General features: G+C 40.6%; 1 protein-coding gene across 2 annotated transcripts in view; it reads left to right on the top strand.

The window, feature by feature from the left end:
* The window catches only part of LOC118361537 (receptor-type tyrosine-protein phosphatase N2-like), a 263,321-nt gene that overhangs the window by 19,785 nt on the left and 224,544 nt on the right, over positions 1-18,992 (top strand). The gene's annotated exons all lie outside the window — the stretch shown is intronic.

Below are 18,992 nucleotides of genomic sequence, written 5' to 3'. Positions count from 1 at the left end.
AAATGTTCAAATAATGTAGGAGACTACACAATAGATATGATTGGAGAAAATCCAAAGAAAATCCAACTGGAACGTTTTGCTTTTGAGAGAGCCCATGCTCTTCCATTAGAACGTATAGGGAAAAAATGTAATCTAGCTCCCAGTATGCAATTCCTATGGCTTCCACTGGATGTCAGTAATCTTTGTTCATGGTTTCAGGCTTCTTTCTTCCCAAACGAGGAAGAATTATGAGTTTTAGTACTGGGATACAGACTTGGAAATCAGTCTATGTGTGCACGACGAAGAGGACGCGCACCTGCTAATATCATTTTCCTATTGAACATACTTCATACCGTTTGAAATATTATAGTTTAATTCCATTTTGGGGTACCTGAGGATTAAATATAAACGTATTTTGACTTGTTTTAACACAGTTTAGTGGTAGCTTTTTGGATTTCTTTCTCTGCATGTTGAACGAGTGGATTACTTAAATCGATGGTGCCAACTAAACAGATTTTTTGGGATATAAAGAAGAATTTTATCTAACAAAACGACACTACATGTTGTAGCTGGGACCCTTTGGAGGACAAATCAGAGGAAGATTTCCAAAAAGTAAGCGACAATTTAATCTCTATTTGTGAATTTATGAAACCTGTGCTGGTGGAATTTGTTTTTGATGTGGGGCGCCGTCATCAAACAATCGCATGGCATGCTTTCGTTGTAAAACCTATTGTAAATCGGACAGTGCAGCTAGAGTAACAAGAATTTAAGCTTTTAACCGGTATTAGACACTTGTATGTTCCTAAATTTGAATATCCATAATTCTTATGATTATTCCTTTGAATTGCGTGCCCTCCAGTTTCACCGGAAGTTGTCCCGCTAGCGGGATGCCTAGTCTATCATTTATTTTAATACACCAATAAGAAGGAGTTCCAAACCTCTCTGCCAAAAACAGCTAGTTTTTATTATTCCCCTTCCCCAATTGTAGAGGATTTACCACCCATGACTGTATTTGTTTGTGTCGGAGACTTGGTTGTTGCCATTCCTCCCTTTTCAGTCCGACTTCACGAACACTATGGTTGGGAATTTCCTCACGATACAATATTATCACGATACTTAGGTGCGATTTTCACGATTCTATATGTATTGCGATTCGATACTGTGAGTTTTGTCACGATTCTATATTCCAAATGTATTGCTCACGATATGTTTGCTGAAGAGGGAGAAGAGAGAGCCATGAGAAAACGAGTTTTGATCAGTCATGGAAATGAAAGTACCAGAAAAAAATTGGCTCCCTATTTAAAAAGAAGATGGAGAACAATGTAGAAAGGAAAAATACTGGCGTTTTGGTGCAGGTATAGCCAACTGTAGTAAAAATACTATTGCAATATTGTCAAATGTTACAGTACGATATATTGTAAAAACAATAATATCCCGATGTGTAACTGTATCGATTTTTTTCCACCATCACTATTTAACACAATACCATACATATTTCATAAGGCCTTATTTTGAGGGCCTAGTTTCACCCTAATAAAGGGCACTGAGACTCATACGCATCACTTTGAACCAAAACCAGCATGCTCTATTGCAGGTAGATTTTTTGAATTGTTTGTTTCAATATCTATGTTTGTGCATGTACATTGATTGATTGATTAAGTATTTAATCTTAAACTACTTAAATATAAATGACTAAATGTTGTGAACGAATCCATTGTATTAGTTGGATTTATTGCACCCATTTCTGAAATGGTTGTTCCAGTTGAGATGCTTTAGGTAGTCTCATAGCATAGTCTTCCCAACCCTGGCAATCGTTCTGAATAAAGGTGATTAAAAATGCTAAACATTGGATATGCTCACACTGACTGGATTCCAATAGGAATTACATATCATCTTGCAAGACTGGTTGTATTACACTCTGAAGAAAAGGTTTGGATTTGTTCCTAAATGGGTACAAACACTTGTCACTGTAGCTGTACTCTGTAAAGTCATATTTTGTACCTTTAGTTATAAGTGCATAATTTTACCCCAGTTCATACCTCAGGCCACATCAGGCCTGCAAGTATGGTTGCAAAATTCCAGTGACCTTCCCCAAAATTCCCTGATTTTCCAAACATCCTGGTTGAAGGATTTCAGTCTGCTTCATTTTCCAGGAAACTTCCATGCAGGATTTCTGGAAAACCAGGGACTTTGGGGAAAGTTACAAGAATTTTGCAACCCTACACAACAAATTTGAGATCTGAATTTTAACAACCACAGTGTTAAATTTCACACTTTCTAAGAAATTAAATGTGACCATGTCACATTTCAAAATGATGATAAACTAACACCCCAAAAGTGTTGGGTCCCTAACACCATGGGTGTTGCAAATTCAGAATTAAATTAACACTTTATTAGTACTGATGCTGTAACACTTTCTCAGTGTTAGGGAATTAACATCTGTGGGCTTACAGTAACACGTTTTGGGGAACTGTTTTAACACTGTAGGGTGTAAGGCCTGATTTGCATATTTATTTCCCAGTGTGCCTTTCAAGTGGATGTTAGAGTTACCAGTACCAACCATGACTGTGTTTGCTAGTGATAGAGATATGACTGTTGCATTCATTTTCAGATGACTATTATGATTATGAGCATGTGGGGAATGGTGGCCCTTGAGAGTGCCAGAACAAGATGAATGTCAGGAGAAGTGCAGTATTATCATAAGGAGAATTCTACTTGGATTATGGAAAAAGAGAGGCAGAGAGAGGGTGCACTTGAATTTATTAAAAATGTTTGAAAAAAAATGTGGATGTTTTGATGAAGAAGAATGGTCGAAAATGTAAGCAGAGTGAGATGTACACCATTAAGACAGGAGGAGAAATGGAAGTGAATGAGGGCGAAGTATTGTAGGTGTGGTGAAGTTCTCGGGGCCCGAGGGTCAGGATAAAGAAGAGTCTGTGAAGGTAGGAGAGACATTTTGGAAAAAGTGGACCCTTGCCTTTTGGCTGATCCATTTGTGGTTTCAGGGTGGGTGAAAATGGAGTTAGGGGCTGTGGAATTGTTGAAGTGGACAAGCAATGTGAGTTGTTTTGCTCTCAAGAAAAGAGTGCCATTGAAAGGAGTGTTTACTGGGGTAGCGGTAAATGTGAAAGGGGACCAACTGAGGCGGAAGATTCCTTTGTGATGCTCGTCGTTTGATGCGACGCAGACAGCATGGCATGAGTGGAGAAACATAAGTAATTGTCTGTTCTTTTAAGTTTGATGTTGAGTCTTTGCCCGACAAGCTGATGCTAGGATATATTAGTTATCCCGCGCAAACTTTTGTACCGAATACATTATGTTGTTACAGGTGTCAAGCTTATGGGCATGTGGCAGCAGTGTGTAGGAGGGAGGTTCAGAAGGGCATGAGACAAAGTTATGGGGGAAAGAAGTGGTATGTGTTAATTGTAGTGGTGCCCATGGGGCTGGGGAACAGAAATGTCCGGTGAGAGAGAGGCAGGTTGAGATTACCAGGGTTAGAGTAGTGCAGAAGTTGTTGTATGCTGAGGCAGTGAAGAAACTAGAGGAAGATGGGTCAAGTGGGAGGAATCCTGAGAGAAGTGGGGTGAGTAGTACATCTGTACCAGTACAGAGGGATAGACCAAACAGGAGATCTATGCTTCAGTACGATTGTGTTTTTAGCGTTTATAGCGATGGTTATCAACTGTACTGCAGGGATGGAACATAAGCCGCAGAAAATTGAGGTTGTGGTGGCAGGATGGTGGTGTCGCCGTCCTTTCAGGCTGTTGGCCTGAGGTACGACTAGATAGATTTAGTGGAGTAGGGTTGCGGGTTTTTAATGAGTGTAGGGTTAGATGGTAGGGTATTTGTTATTTCCTTTTTTTCCAAGCAACTATGAAGAAATTATACTCCAGTCCAGCTGGTGGTGGTAATGTAACATTTATTGGATGCCAACCGCCATTAAACCTCATCGAAGAAGGAGGATATTTCACCAACTGAGTTCCTAAGTGAATATTTTATCATAAAATGTCATTATTTATGACGATACATCATTTTTTTATACCATACTTTGAACGTTTTAACTTAACACAGGGGTCTGAAACTCCGTGTTTGCAGGCCACATCAGCAAGTCACATTATGCTGGCTTGCAAAGTGTTGTATAATGCCTATTGGAATCCAGCCAGAGTTAGGATAGTCAACCGTTGGAATTTTTTATCGCCCACAGTTGCAGTTGGAAAGACTGCCAAGGTAGGTAAGGTTGATGAGACTACCATCCTAAACCATCTAAACTGGAACAACCATCTCAAGAACGTGTGAAATATGTCCAACCACTTAGAGATTGGATTAGTTTAGATTTTTTTAAAAATATTTGTGAATTATAAGATCAATCAATGCGCATGCAGAAACATATATATTACAACAAACTATTCTAAAAAGCAATCTGCAACAAATCATGCTGGGGAATATGATAATAAGGCCCCTCCCATGTTGTTTTTCACTCTGAGAGCGGTAAAGGAAACGAAATCAACACAGTGAAGTAACAGCAACACCAAACAGCGTTGATCCCACTGTGATTCAAATGAATTAATGCGTCCACTGCAAGTGGTGTCAAGTTCAATCCCACTCGTGTTAACCCCACCAGAACCAACACACAGATATAACACTTTTTACCTCAACACAGAGACTTAAACACCTGCACCATTTCCTGTGTGTCCTTACACAGAACATGCTGGCAGGGACCACCACAGCAGGTGGTGATGAAGCAAGGCAGGGGGGCATCTAGGGAGAGCGCCTTTCTTTGCCAAACAGCTGCGGAGATTGTGGCGCTCATGATGTGAGGTCTTATCTAGAGCACCAGTTTTTACATAAATGAAATATAATAGATTTAAGAAAACCCCTCTGTGTGCTAATAGGCGGTTTCTCTAAATAACACATGAGCAGTAGCACCTGTAAGTGTTCAGTCGATACATGATGTGTCTTCCGGAGCTATTTCCATTCATTTAGATCTGGCTGGCGAACATGTTAGTGCTCTATGGGATTTATTTAGTTGAGCAATCATAGTTGGGCGATGTTATGACTGTCATTATACTGCCTTAATAAGTAACCATGTGAAGATGTATTATTGATTCAAATGACATTCTACAGCTCATAAACCCTAGGAATCAGTTTGTAATACGTCCTGCTGAGACTGAGGCTGTCCTAATATGGACACCACGGTCTGGTTCAGATCTCTTCTTCTTGATCCTCCACATATCACTGCAAATCAGGTCACCCGGCTCTAGCTATATTTAGCAGCTGCAGCTCCATTTAGCCTACCTGCAGTTAAGCACATTCTGTTCAGCAAATAAATGTTGCATTAGGTTCTAATAATGTACTGCTGTACTGTCTGGTGTTGGATTATCACAAGCAAAGTCGGAGCCTGGAAAAAGTGAATGAGAGAAGTCGGTATAAATGAGTGACTCAATCAATGTTTGCTCATTTATAAAATTCTACAGTAACACAATCAATGTGGTTTGAACCTGTATCCATTTGGTGTAGTGGAGGACTCTCGAAGAGGATGCTCATTATGGTATAGGTTTGGCCGCACAATGATAACCTGATGGATTGGTCTGGATGTGGTCGCTGTGTTAACAGGTGGTTAGTCAAGCCTGGGGGAATGGAGATGAAACCACCTACTGAGAACCCTGAGAATCCTGGTTAGGACTCATACACAGTCAGTGGTGGGAAAAGTAGCCAATTGTCATACTTTAATAGAAAATGTCTCAAGAAAAAGTGAAAGTCACCCAGTAAAATCTTACTTGAGTAAAAGTCTAAAAGTATTTGGTTATAAATATATTTAAATATCAAAAGTAAATGTTATTTCTAAAATATATTTAAGTATCAAAAGAAAAAGTATAAATCATTTCAAATGACTTATATTAAGCAAACCAGATGGCACCATTTTCTTTTTTCTTTTTATTTTATGGATAACTACGGGCACGCTCCAACACTCAGTAGTCATTTTCAAACAAAGCATGTGTTTATTGAGTCCTCCAGATCAGAGGCAGTATGGATGACCAGGGATGTTCTCTTGATAATTGTGTGAATTACACCATTTTCCTGTCCTGCTAAACAATCGAAATGTAATGAGTAATTTTGGTTGTCAGGATAAAAGTATGGAGAATAAAGTACATACTTTTCTTTAGGAATGTAGTGAACTAAAGTAAAAGTTGTCAAAAACATAAATAGTTTAAGTACAGACACTACTTAAGTAGTACTTTCAAGTATTTATACTTAAGTACTTTACACCACTGTACACACTCCTAAATGCTGAGACTACTCCTAAATGCTGATACTCCTAAATGTTGAGGCTACTCCTAAATGCTGAGACTACTCCTAAATTTGTATTCGTATTTATTAAGGATCCCCCTGCCAAGGCAGCAGCTACTCTTCCTGGGGTCCAGCAACATTAAGGCAGTTACATACAATATTACATGACATTACACTTTTCAAAAAACACTGTGTGTGATCTCAAGCCGGTGTGTGTGTCTCGTCACTGTCCCCTTACTCTACACTCTTATCTGTTTAAAAAAAAAATCTGATTCTACTGCTTGTATCAGTTACCTGATGTGGAATAGAGTTCCATGTAGCCATGGGTCTATTTAGTACTCTGCACCTCCCATAGTCTGTTCCTGCCTTGGGGATTGTGAAGAGACCTTTGGTGGCATGTCATGTAGGGTATGGATGGGTGTCCGAGCTGTGTGCTCGTAGTTTAAACAGCCACCTCTGTGCATTCAGGATGTCAACACTTCTCACAAAAACAAGTAGTGATGAAGTCAATATCTCCTCAACTTTGAGCCATGAGAGATATGCATGCAAATGATTAATGTTTGATCTCCGTGTACACCCAAGGGCCAGCCGTGCTGCCCTGTTCTGAGCCATTTTGTAATTTTCCAAGGTCCATCTTTGTGGTACCTGACCACACGACTGAACAGTAGTCCAGGTGCAAGAAAACTCGGGCCTGTAGGACCTGCCTTGTTGATAGTGTTGTTAAAAGGGCAGAGCCGCACTTTATTATGGACAGACTTATCCCCATTTTAGCTACTGTTGTATCAACATGTTTTGACCATGACCGTTTATAATCCAGGGTTAACCAAACTTGCTCAATTTCCAGATTATTTATTACAAGATGTAGTTGAGGTTTAGGGTTTAGTGAATGATTTGTACCAAATACAATGCTTTTAGTTTATTTTTCCTTATTCCTTGCCACCCATTCTGAAACTAACTGCAGCTCTTTGTTAAGTGTTACAGTGATTTCACTTGCTGTAGTATCTGATGTGTATAGTGTTGCGTCGTCTGCATTCATAGACACAATGGCTTTATTCAAAGCCAGTGTCATTAGTAAAGATAGATAAAAAATAAGGGGCCTAGACTGCTGCCCTGGGGAAATTCCTTGTTTTATTTGGATTATGTTGGAGAGGCTTTTTTACTGTCATTCTTTATATTATATTTTTTTTGTCTCATAGTATAGTTTCTTCTTATTTTAGTTTAGTCACATGATTTCTCAATTTGCAGTATGTTTGTCAATCGTTTGTGCAGACATATTTATTTGCCATTCCTTTTGCCTTATACCTCTCAACCATAAAATGTTTCCATTCCTCATCAGTCCAGAGGGATTTAACTGTTTTTACAGTAATTGTCTTAATGGGTTATTGCTTATTAGTAACTGGAATAAGCAATTTCATAAATGTGTCAAGTACAGCATCTGGTTGCTCCTCATTACACACCACAGACCAATAAATATGATTTACATCAACAAAATAGGAATCACTATAAAACTTGTTGTCTGACCTGTTATACACTATATTAGACCCAGCCTTTGGAACTTTGGTTTTCCTACATATGGTTACTATATTGTGATCACTACATCAGATGGATTTGGATACTGCTTTAAAGCAAATTTATGCAACATTAGTAAAGATGTGATCAATACACATTGAAGATTTTTATTCCTGTGATGTTTGTAACTACCCTGGTAGGTTGACTGGTAACCTGAACCAGGTTGCAGGCCCTGGTTACAATTCCCACAATAATGGGCTTTAAGTTAGGCAGATAAACCTGTAGCCATATTACCTCAACATTATTTAACATCAGATCCTCTATAAGCTTTACAGGAATGTGGTTTTGAATATAAACAGCAACGCCTCCACCATTGGCATTTCTGTATTTTCTGTAGATGTTATAACCATGTGTTGCTACCACTGTATCAAAGGTATTATATAAGTGACGTTCGGAGAATGTCAGAATATGAATTTAATCTGTTTCTAGCAAATTATTGATTTCATGATCTTTGTTTCTTAATAAGCAACATATGTTAACTTTGGCTATTTTTTTAGCACTTTACTGGGGTGTTTGATTGTTTTCATTGCTTTACTGAGAAGTTTAGCAGAAGTAGACATGCTCACGTTATTTATGTTAGTACAGGGTGAGCTGCACACAGTGGACTTCTTACCAGGGCACACCGCCTCAGTGCTAACAGTATAAGTCTTGTTCATAGACACATGATTACTGCATACAATAGCTGTAGGATCATCACAGGCATTCAGGGCACTTAGAGGGACATAAATTAGGTTACTTACATTGTGTCTACCAATGCCCATGGGATAATGTACATTTGCTGAAGCATTATGACAACTTAAATTATTCATTGTCTCAAATCAAATCAAAGTTTATTTTTTTACGTGCACCGAATACAACATGTGTAGACCTTACAGTGAAATGCTTACTTACAGGCTCTAACCATATTGCAAAAAAGGTGTGAGGTGAACAATAGGTAAGTAAAGAAATAAAACAACAGTAAAAAGACAGGCTATATACAGTAGCGAGGCTACAAACATACACCGGTTAATCAGGCTGATTGAGGTAGTATGTACATGTATATATGGTTAAAGTGACTATGCAGCCTTATAATGTTATGAAAGGATCCAAGAACTAAAAGGCTAAAAGCCTGCTGAAACATTCAATGCCACAATTTAGGGAGGGCACAGGGCCAGATATTATTGGGTGTTTGTTGGTGTCAAGCTGAGACACAATCAGATCTTTAAAATCCATCATTAGCTGTTCTGAGCTGTCTTTCATAATGTCATTGAATCCCACATGAACTATGATAGACTCAATTGCCTGATGCAATGTTTGGGAGCAGCTGATTGATGTCCTGTACTCGTGCTCCTGTATAGCACAACATTTTTGCTCCAGGGACTGAGACATTTCTCACCATTAAACTGCCCAATACAAAGGTCAGAGAAGGGGATTGAGAAATCCACCCAATCCAAACCCTCACACAATTATTGGAATCTTTCAGAAGCCGGATAGCTGAGGCTACTCCTAAATGCTGAGGCTACTCCTAAATGCTGAGGCTACTCCTAAATGCTGAGGCTACTCCTAAATGCTGAGGCTACTCCTAAAGTAAAAAAAATTAAACTAGACTGTGTTATCCAAGCAAGTACAAATCCTTGTTGTGTGTGTGTTCCATGTTTGATATACCCCTATCTGTGATAGTTCTGATCAGTTAGTGCTCCTTTACAAGATAACAAATAGTAATGTGTTGTAATATGGATGTTTAATTTAGATATGAGTTTCTCTCTGAAGATTTTCTCTCCTCAGATACCTGATGACAACCACACGATACATTTAGCATTTTTTGGGTCCTGAGGTAATCAACATTATCTTCCCTGATTGCATTACCCCGAATTACAAGTCCATTTTAATAATCGCTGCCGCCGCCTCCGGGAGTGGAGAAGTGGCGACGGTGGCGTTATCAATAGGACGTCCTGCCCATCTCACATTCACTGAGTACTATTGGGCACACACACACACACACACACACACACACACACACACACACACACACACACACACACACACACACACACACACACACACACACACACACACACACACACACACACACACACACACACACACACACACACACACACACACACACACACACACACACACGGCAGACAATTCATTCAATTGAAGACATTAATTAATATTGAGAGCTGACAAGCCCTCAGAGACAACATGATGAATGAAGTAGTTGGTGGAGTGATTAGGTGGTAAAGTTGAGGGCACTGACAGTAATTGCCAAGCGGTGAGGAACATAATGAAGAGGACATCGGATGGTTTGTTGAGGGTCTTGAAGCACTGACGCATGGTCCGTGTTGCGTTCAAAATGCATAGACTACATTTCAGACACATCTCAGGGATATTGGTCAGTTTTCACAAATCTTCTCAGTGCTCTTCTAGGATCGGTTTTGCCTTTTTGATCATACTGAAAATGCTTACATACAGGGGGGACTTGATCCTAAGTCAGCGCTTCTACTCTGAGATGCTTTGTGAAGTTGATTCAGTCTGAAGGGTTTGCAACATTGCGGAGAGTTGAGATGTGGAAGATTGAGTATGGAGTGGCTAAGGGAAGCCTTGGGTGCAATTTTCCAGGCACTTGACAGTTGAGTGACAGTCTTTCCTCAGGTTTTTATATATCTGGACAGCAGTGGAGGAGGCTCCTCAGAGGAGGATGGGGAGGACCATCCTCCTCAGTGAATTTCATAGAAATAACCATTTTAAAACATTTTAAAAGTTATCCTTTTTAGATAACACTATACTAAATATATTCCCTGCAGCAAATAATTGATGGAAAACCCACTTTTTGCAATTAAGGTCTACGGTATTCTCAACAGCACTATGTAGGGTAGCACAATGGACAGCTAGCTTCTGTCCTCCTATGGGTACATTGATTTCAATACAAAACCTAGGAGGATCTTGGTTCTCAGCCCCTTCCATAGACTTACACAGTACTTATGACAACTTCTGGAAGACTGAACTGACATGTTGTCCACTCAATCAAATTATCTGAGAATTAATCTAGTGCTAAAAGCATAAGCTAGCACTGCAGTGCATAAAATGTAGTGAGTAGTTGAGTCAAAGAGAGAGAAAGACAATAGTTGAACAGTTTCAAACAAGTTCATTTCTTCTAAAATGAAGGAGAAGCTAGAGAGAGAGAGATATTAAAAAAAAAATCATTTTCAGTTTCACTTACTGAGCAAGCAAATGCAGCTAGCTAGTTTAGCCTACTCCAACACCCTGCTCAAACTGAGGATTGCTATGTTAGCTAGCTGGCTATGAGTATTGAACACAACACTGGAACTCTTCCAAGTCAAGGTAAGCTTTTGGTTTGACTATTTTATTGCCAGGGGGCCCGCGGGTGTAAGTGCTAAACTGCTTACTGACTGTAGACTGTAACATTACTGCGTGATTGTAGCAGGTTTACTAACGCCTTATTTCTATTAGCTATGTTGACTATGATGTTACTTTAGCTAATATGGTGACAATGATGTAGGCTGTGTGAAGCGGTTATCATATGGTTTGGCTTGGAAAGTTTTTTTTTGCCTGGTCACATATAGCTGATGTGTTGTGCATTGGAGTCTACAAGCAAAGGGAAACGGTGAGTGGAGGAGAGCGCATAGATGTGAGAAGGAATATAATGTGGCTGCTATGGAAGTGTATTCATTCAGTTGCCTCCCGAGTGGCGCAGCGGTCTAAGGCACTGCATCGCAGTGCTAGCTGTGCCACTAGAGATTGTGGGTTTGAGTCCAGGCTCCGTCGCAGCCGGTCGTGACCGGGAGACTCATGGGGCGGCACACAATTGGCCCAGCATCGTCCAGGTTAGGGGAGGGTTTGGCCGGCAGGGATGTCCTTGTCCCATGAAGCACTAGCGACTCCAGTGGCAGGCCGGGCGCAGTGCACGCTGACACGGTCGCCAGGTGTACGGTGTTTCCTCCGACACGTTGGTGTGGCTGGCTTCCGGGTTAAGTGGGCATTGTGTCAAGAAGTAGGGCAGCTTGGTTGGGTTGTTTTTCAGAGTTTGTATGGGAGTTGCAGCGATGAGACAAGACCGTAACTACCAATAGGATACCACTAAATTGTGAGGAAAAAAAGGGTGTAAAAACAATTATAAATCAACAACATTTCTTAAATGGAAGAAAAAAGAAGGAAACAGGGAAAAGCCTACCTTAATTTGTCCAATAGAAACTCTTGTTTGCAACTGTTGGAATAATGATTACACCTTACTGTATATCAGCGAGATGCAGGCAAGAGTGTGCAAGGCGGTGTTGAATGTGTCACTGTCTGTCCATGTGTCAATCTGTCACCTCAAAATTCTCTCGACATGTGTGCACCTACATTGTAAACTTTCATTCATAGGCTAGGTTGTAGCAACCTCATGATGGGTATAGGGAACATTAGAGTATCATGTAGTATCCAAAACCTATCGCTGTTACATTGAACCGGGTGAGGGGAATAGGAATGACAGTCATCCAACATGCTGTAATAAAAATAAGGCCATGTATATAAAAATAAAAAAAATCATCCTCCATCTTAAACAACACCGACCGCCACTGCTGAACAGCTGGAGTCATTTGGTGTGAAAGAGAAAAACTGTATGTGTGTGTGTGTTTGTCCCTGAAAGCAGAGCTACATAATGGCTTTGTGATTATGTCCCTTTGTGGAATGGCACTCCCCTGACTATTAAATAGCTATTAGTGCATTGTGTGACTCTAATCAAATCTGGCCAAGAGAACATTACATTTTTAATGATGTACCTGAAATAAATGTAAAAAAGCTGTCTCTAAATATATATATAGATATAGATGACTCCCAATAAATAATCAGACAAATTATGGATATTAAACATGTAGGTACATACAAGTGTCTTATATCAGTTGAAGGCTTAAATTCTTGTTAATCTCACTGCACTGTCCGATTTACATTAGCCATTACAGTGATATAATGGCTAAATATTTTTCCACCGGCACAGGTTTCATAAATTCACAAAAAGCGATTAAATATTCACTTAGTTTTGAACATCTTGCTCTGATTTGTCATTCAAAGGGTCCCAGCTATAACATGTAGTGTTAAAAAATCATTTGTTATATCCCCAAAGTCTGTTTAGTTGGCGCCATCGAGTAATCCACTTGTTCAACATGCAGAGAAAGGAATCCACAAATCTACCGCTAAACTTTGTTAAAACAAGTCAAAATGTTTCTATTGACTCTTCAGATACGCTAAAACCTAATCAAACTATAATATTTCATTCGGGAAAGAAGTATGTTCAGTAGGAAAACAATATAAGCAGGTGCGTCTTGTCTTCATCGCGTGCGCATACACGAATTTCCAATAGTGTGTCCCAGTACTAAAACTCATTATTCTTACTCGTTTTGGAAGAAACAAACCTGAAACTTTGAACATAGAGTGCTGAAACCCTGTGGAAGCCATAGGAATTGCATACTGGGAGCTAGATTAAATTATTTCCCTATATACTTTCCATTGTAAGAGCATGGGCTCTCCAAAAAAAAAATCTGGTTGTTTTTCTTTGGATTTATCCCTATCGTATCGATTGTGTTATAGTCTTCTACATTATTTTAACATTTCTACAAACTTCAGTGTTTTCTTTGTAATGGTAGCAATTATATGCATATTCTGGCTTCAGGGCCTGAGCAACAGGCAGTTTACTTTGGGCACATCAGTTAGGCGGAAATTGAGAAAAAAGTACCCTAGCCTGAAAGTATTCTGTCCAAGGCTTCTCTTCCTACTCAGTCCATTCTGCCTAGGGGGAGATCATTCTGGACGGAGGCTAATGACTGTTTACACTACAGTGTCCTTGATATAGGGTGACATTGCTAAAGTAGGCAACTATTTAGTAGGAAACAACTTTGCCATCATTATCAAGTTGTCAAATTCCTACTGTAGACAGATGACAATGTTGTCATTAGCTAGAAAAGTTTGTCAAAATGAGCTAACAATGCTAATGTTAGCTAGCAAGATAGCGAGCGAGAGAGATTATTAAAGATCATTCTGATGACGTCTACCATGACATTGTCCCACATCACATAAGCAAAAACCCTGAGCAGACCACAGTTACACACACAGCAAATTGGCAAGTGGTACCTAGTGTTGATTTGTAAGTGTAGTATTTCTAGTGTTGATTCAGGTGTTAAATTTACTATGTAAATGTTAACACTCATTGGTGTAAAATAGCCTCAGTGTTGATGTTAATAACGAGTGTTAAACCAAAACCACTCCCAGCATTACCATATTTCCCAGTGTGCTTTTTGAATCGATTGTTTCAATATCTATGTTGTTGCATGTAAATTGATTAATTACTCAATTTTATGCTACTTAAATATAAACTACATATTTGTTTCTTGGAATTATTGTTCCCGTTACTGAAATGGTTGTTCCAGTTTAGATGGTTTAGGCAATCTTGTATCTTAATCTGCCCAACCCGACAGTCATTCTGGATGCAGGTTGCAGGTGAATAAAAGTATCTAGTGTTTGAAATCCCAATTCTGTCTGAATGCCTTTAAACCAGGAGATTGAGGCCACTGTGAGGGTAAAACTAGGCTCTCAACATGATTTGTATTTTATTTATTTATTTAACCTTTATTTAACTAGGCAAGTCAGTTAACAACAATTTCTTATGTACAATGACAGCCTACCAAAAGGCAAAAGTCCTCCTGCAGGGACATGGGTTGGGATTTTAAAAAACATATACATAGGACAAAACACACATCACAACAAGAGAGACAACACAACACTACATAAAGAGAGACCTAAGACAACAACATAGCAAGGCAGGTAGCATGGTAGCAACACAACAACACAACATGGTAGCAACACAACAAGGTAGCGGCACAACACATGGTATAAACATTATTGGGCACAGACAACAGCAAAGGGCAAGAAGGTAGAAACAACAATACATCACGCAAAGCAGCCACAACTGTCATTAAGATTGTCCATGATTGAGTCTTTGAATGAAGAGATGTTTTCTGCAGCTCGTTCCAGTCGCTAGCTGCAGTGAACTGAAAAGACAAGCGACCCAGGGATTATTTACCTTCTTTAACTAGGCAAGTCAGTTAAGAACACATTTTTATTTTCAATGACGGCCTAGGAACAGTGGGTTAACCTTGTCAGCTCGGGGATTCGAGCAACCTTTCGGTTACTAGTCCAACGCTCTAATCACTAGGCTACCCTGCCGCCCCATGGGATGTGTGTGCTTTGGGGACCTTTAACAAAATGTGACTGGCAGAAAGGGTGTTGTATGTGGGAGGATGAGGGCTGCAGTAGATATCTAAGATAGAGGGGAGTGAGGCCTAAGAGGTTTTGATAAATAAGCAAAGCATCAACCAGTGGATCTTGTGACAGGATGGCCAGTTTACAGAGGAGTGTAGAGTGAAGAGATGTGTCCTATAAGGCGAATTGGTGGCAAATCTGATGGCCCGAATGGTAAAGAACATGTAGCTACTCGAGAGCCCCCTTACCTGCCGATCTATAAATGATGTCTCTGTAATCTAGCATGGGTAGGATGGTCATCTGAATCAGGGTTAGTTTGGCAGCTGGGGTGAAAAAGGAACAATTACGATAGAGGTAGCTATGTCTAGATTTAACCTTAGCCTGCAGCTTTGATATGTTCTGAGAGAAGGACCGTGCACTGTCTAGATACACTCCCAAGTACTTGTATGAGGTGAACTTAAACTCTAAACCCTCAGAGGTAATAATCATAACTGTGGGGAGAGGGGCATTCTACTTACCAAACCACATGACCTTTGATTTGGTGGTGTTCAGAACAAGATTAAGGGTAGAGAAAGCTTGTTGGACACTAAGAAAGCTTTGTTGTAGAGCATTTAGCACAAAATCCAGGGAGATGGCAGCTGAGTATGACACTGTATCATCTGCATATAAATGGATGAGAGAGCTTCTTGCTGCCTGAGCTATGTTGTTGATGTAAATTGACAAGAGCACCGGGCCTAGGATTGAGCCTTGGGGTACTCCCTTGGTGACAGGCAGTGGCTGAGACAGCAGATTTTCTGACTTTAAACACTGCACTCTTTGAGAGATGTAGTTAGCAAACCATGCCAAAGACCCCTCAGAGACCCCAAATACTCCTTAGCCAGCCCACAAGAATGGAATGGTCTACCGTATCAAAAGCTTTGGCCAAGTCAACAAAAACAACAGCACAACACTGTTTAGAATCAAGGGCAATGGTGACATCATTGAGGACCTTGAAGGTTGCAGTGACACATCCATAACCTGAGCAGAAACCCGATTGCATACCAGAGAGAATACTATAGACATCAAGAAAGCCAGTCAGTTTATTATTGACAATTTTTTGCAACACTATTGATAAACAGAGCAAAATAGAAATAGGCCTATAACTTAGGATCAGCTTGATCTCCGCCTTTAAATAAAGTACAAACCGTGCCTGCCTTCCAAGCAATGGGAACCTCCCCAGAAAGTAGACGCAGGTTAAAAAGGTTGGAGACAGGCTTGGTGATAATAGGGGAAGCAACCTTAAAGAAGAAAGGGGCTAAACCATCTGACCCAGATGGGTTTTTTTGGGTGAAGTTTCAGGATCTCTTTTAGCACCTCGGACTCTGCAGTGACTCCCTGCAGGGAGAAACTTTGTAGCAGGGAAAAAGAGGGAAAAAGGGAAAAAGAGGGAGAAGCATCGGAGATAGTCACATTAGAAGGGGTGGGAGATGAGGAAATGTTGGACGGGCAAGAAGGCATGGTTGAGTCATATAGAAATCCTGACTTAATGAAGTGGTGATTAAAGAGCTCAGCCATGTGCTTATTGTCAGTAACAACCACATCATCAACTTTAAGGGACATGGGCAGATGTGAGGAGGAGGGTTTATTCTCCAGGTCTTTAACTGTTTTCCAGATCCTCTTGGGGTCTGGAGAATGGCTCCTTAAAGTAACTAACTTTGGCCTTGTGGATAGCCTGAGTGCACTTATTTCTCATTTGCCTGAATGAGAGCCAGTCAGCCTGAGCATGCTTGTGCCAAGCCTTTCGCCAAATGCAATTCTTGAGGTGGAGTAACTCTGCAAGATCACAGTCAAACCAGGGGCTGAACCGGTTTTTAATTCTCATTTTCTTGATGGGGTGTGTTTGTTAACAATGCCACTGAATTTTAAAAAAAAATAAGGTCCAAGCGTGTTCAACAGAGGGGATCTGTTACGCGTGGTGGAGCAGGTGAACCCAAGAGCAGACTCAGACGAGGAGACAGGGATAAGGTAACCAAGGTATTTATTGAAAAGCTGGGGGCGATGGGCTGCAGGCCAGGGGGAGCTCGGGCAGGTAGCAGGGAACCAGGAACTGAGGCTGCGGCTGCGGCTGGGGCAAGGGGAGCAGGGGCAGGTTAAGCAGTTCCGGAGCGGAATCCAAGGAAGCAGTAAAGCGGGAGTCCTGGGCAGGGAAGAAGGACTGACGAGACGAGGTACTGGCAACAGGGACCAGAGTCAGCGGACGGAATGAGCAGCGGCTGCGATCTGGCAGTGTGGAAGTGGCAGGGCTGAGTATTTGTGGAGGTCTTGATTATGGAACAGTTTGCAGCTGGTGGGGATCTGCTATGACTCCAGCACACCTGTCTCCACTCACACAATCAGATACACCCACACAGAGAGAGGGAGAGAGCACTGGGGGTCTGGCGGCAGGTTAGGGAGACACAAGATGAGAAGTAGAGGGTGTGGCAGATATAACAGGATCAAGCTGATTGTATACCATTTTACAGAGGCCAGTTTGTGAAGGAATTCAAGTTTTTTTTTAGAAAGCATCGATGACAAATCAGGACAGGTCGTTTCACTGAGCAGCTATTACGAACACAGGCTGTAAAACAGTGATCACTAAGGTCATTACAGATAACACCAGACTGATACCTATCAGGATTATTTGTGAGGATAACATCAAGAAGAGTAGCCTTTTCTTGCTGTTTGGAGTCATACCTTGTGGGATTGGTAATAATCTGAGAAAGATTTAGGGAGTCCCATTGGTTTAGGACTTGGTCAGGTGGTTTAAACATTTCCCAGTTTAGGCCACCTAGCAGGACAAATTCAGACTTGGTGTAAGGGGCAGGTAGGGTACAGGCCGGTGCTGATGGAGGACGATAGCACCCAACAACAGTCAACAAAAAGTTATTTGAAAGTTTAATACTTAAAACCAGCAGACTTGGTGGAGACAAACGAGCACTGAAGATGATCCTTGGTAAAGATTGCCACTCCCCCACCTTTGGAAGATTTGCCTTTACGAAAAAGGTTTCAACCAGAAAGGTTAACATCAGTATTCAAAACACTCTTCCTTAACCACGTCTTAGTAATGACTAACACATCTGGATTGGAGCTGTGTACCCACACTTTCAATTGATCCATTTTAGGTAATAAGCTTCTAGTGTTAACGTGCAGAAAACCCAGGCTTTAATGGTAGCAGAAATCAGTGAAGCAGATATCAGAACACAAGTCAGAATTGGGGCTAACAACATGATGGGCCAGGGTGTACATGCACATGTCCAGACATCATCAACAATAAAACAATCAAGGCACGGCAGAGGACAGGGAGAGCTCTGCAGTGCTGATTTATGACATCTGAATGTACGTCAGATGGCAACAAGATCATATTGTACAGCAATTTCTTCAGGTAACATGAATACAAAGCCAGCGAGAGGTGGTTAGAATGAGATGGGAGGACAAAAGTCTGTGTAACCAATAGAGAGTCAGAGTCCCGAGTGTGGGAACAAACATAGTCTGTCCCACAGTTGGGTAAAGAAATGTCATAGTCAACAAAATATGCAGGAGTCATGAGGCACATAGCAAAATGCACAATAAAAAATATGATATATATTTATATATATATAACAATTTGGGGCTAGCCATTGTAAGTTCAGAGTCACTCGCCCCAACAGTGCCTGTGTGTTGAGAAGAGCAAAAACTTGAGAGATGGTGTTTTCAGGTCTCTGCTGGTTTGCCAGAGCATTTGCTGTATAATTTGGGAATAATAATCCTTGGGTGTAGGAAGCATTCCAGGTAATTCCGTACAAATTGAGGTTGTAGTTTTGGAGTTTTGATTTGGAGTGAAGGTTATGTTGAAGAGGGTAGCATCCAGTATATGTCCCTGCCAATTTTTTTTTAAGTTTGTCTAACTCTAAATCGATCTA

Source organism: Oncorhynchus keta, chromosome 28 (genome assembly GCF_023373465.1).
Source record: "Oncorhynchus keta strain PuntledgeMale-10-30-2019 chromosome 28, Oket_V2, whole genome shotgun sequence".
Taxonomy (NCBI): domain Eukaryota; kingdom Metazoa; phylum Chordata; class Actinopteri; order Salmoniformes; family Salmonidae; genus Oncorhynchus; species Oncorhynchus keta.
The sequence above is the reverse complement of the archived record's forward strand: the minus strand, read 5'-3'. Positions and strand labels throughout refer to the sequence as shown.